This window comes from Bufo bufo, chromosome 4, assembly GCF_905171765.1.
Source record: "Bufo bufo chromosome 4, aBufBuf1.1, whole genome shotgun sequence".
Lineage (NCBI taxonomy): Eukaryota > Metazoa > Chordata > Amphibia > Anura > Bufonidae > Bufo > Bufo bufo.
The window spans coordinates 378,742,765-378,744,698 of NC_053392.1; positions in this window are offsets into that span (position 1 = coordinate 378,742,765).

Sequence of the window (1,934 nt, forward strand, 5' to 3'; positions counted from 1 at the left end):
TGAAAGCAGGAAAATTACTCTGGAATTTGGACTATAAAGTTCATGCAGGTAAGCTCCTCCTCACTCTGCAAAGAGGTAGCTGGACCTTCACCTATTTCATTCAGTGGAAAACACAACAGTGTGTGTCAACTAAAAGTTGGAGTTAACTGTGGTTGTATATTATACCGTCATGCTATGTATGCTGAATTTATAGTATGAATTTTATATGGCTGCATAGCCTATGCTACATCTCATTATACCACAAGGTGAGGGAACATACCTTTAGGCTCGGTTCACACGAGCGGATGCCGTGCGTGACATCCGCTCCGTGAATGACAGCCAAGACGCGATGCAGACTGCAGAAACACGGAGCAGTAACATGACTGATAATGCTCGGTGCCTCTCTGTGACCTCTTTACTACAAAATCACAGTGACAACTTTATCTCATAGCGTTTTCGTAGTAAAGAGGTCACACAGAGGCACGGAGCATTATCAGTCATGTTACTGCTCCGTGCTTCTGCAGTCTGCATCGGGTCTTGGCACTCTTTCACGGAGCGGATGCCACGCACGGCATCCGCTCGTGTGAACCCAGCCTTAGACTTCAGGTCTTCACTATGTGTATGTTATGCGATTATAAATTACAGCTCTTATAGCAATATGGGAAAATAAACTGATCAGCCATAACATTCAAAATATTGAGTAGATTCCAACGAGAGATGAGCGAATTTCCTATTTTGAAATTCGTTCACGCTTCGTTTGGTGGTAAAAGCAGAATTGCGTTATGGATTCCGTTACCACGGACCATAACGCAATTCTATGATGGAATGCATAACGGAATGCCTTTAGAGTCATGCCGCTATTCATTCCGTTAAAATAGAAGTCTATGGGCTGCAAAACAGATCTGTCCCGTTTCCGTTATGTAGGGGAGTCCTTTCCTGCTTAACGGAAATGGGACGGATCCGTTATGCAGGCCATAGACTTCTATTATGACGGAATGAATAATGGAATGCCTCTAAAGGCATTCCGTTATGGTCTGCGGTAACGGAATCTATAACGCAATTCTGCTTTTACCACCAAACGAAGCGTGAACGAATTTCATAACATGAAATTCGGTCATCTCTAATTCCAACCATTCTGCCAAAACAGCTATGATCCTTTGAACCTCTGAAGTTCTTACCTGGTATCTGGAACCAAGATGCGTGGAGCAGATCCTTTAACCCCTTAGCGACCTCCACCATACATGTACAGCAGAAGTTGCCACTTTAAAGATGGGGCCCGCTCACACATGGAGTGAACACCATAGCTGCTGGGTTTCCGTTGTTTCAAACAGCAGAGACCTGGGGCGGATGTATGCCATCAGCCATAAGGCTCCAAAAGCTATCACTGGTATATACCAATACAGTCCAGCAGTTGTTAGCACTGTATTGGTATATAATAAATGGTGTGTTCTATGATGGCTATATTTAATAACTATTAGCCCCCTTATGGGGCTAGAACCCTTGTTCTATTCACCCTAATAGAGCTCTATTAGGGTGAATAGTATTTTACAATGTTCCTGCTGCCCTGTGCTTTATGCACAGGGCAGCAGCGTTAGCGTCCTGGCTAGCATGGTAACCGATCGTAGCCCCGCCATTTCACTGCTGGGTCTCCAATTGGAAGCTGCCACTGCCACCAATGAAAATACTGAGGAGGAGAGGAGGACCCTGTAGCCACTGTGCCACAAATGACTTTAATACTAGAGAGGGGGGTGGGTTGGCCACCAATGAATATAATAATATAAATGGATATAATACTGGGGTGCCACCAATGAATATGGAAGGGGGGGCGCGTACTGCGACACCAATTATTATAATTAAAACATAAATACAAATGTAGGTTGCGGGTGGCGGCCATATCACATACCTGGCCACAATGACAAGGCGCTGAGATCCGCATCTATTAACCCCTCAGGTGC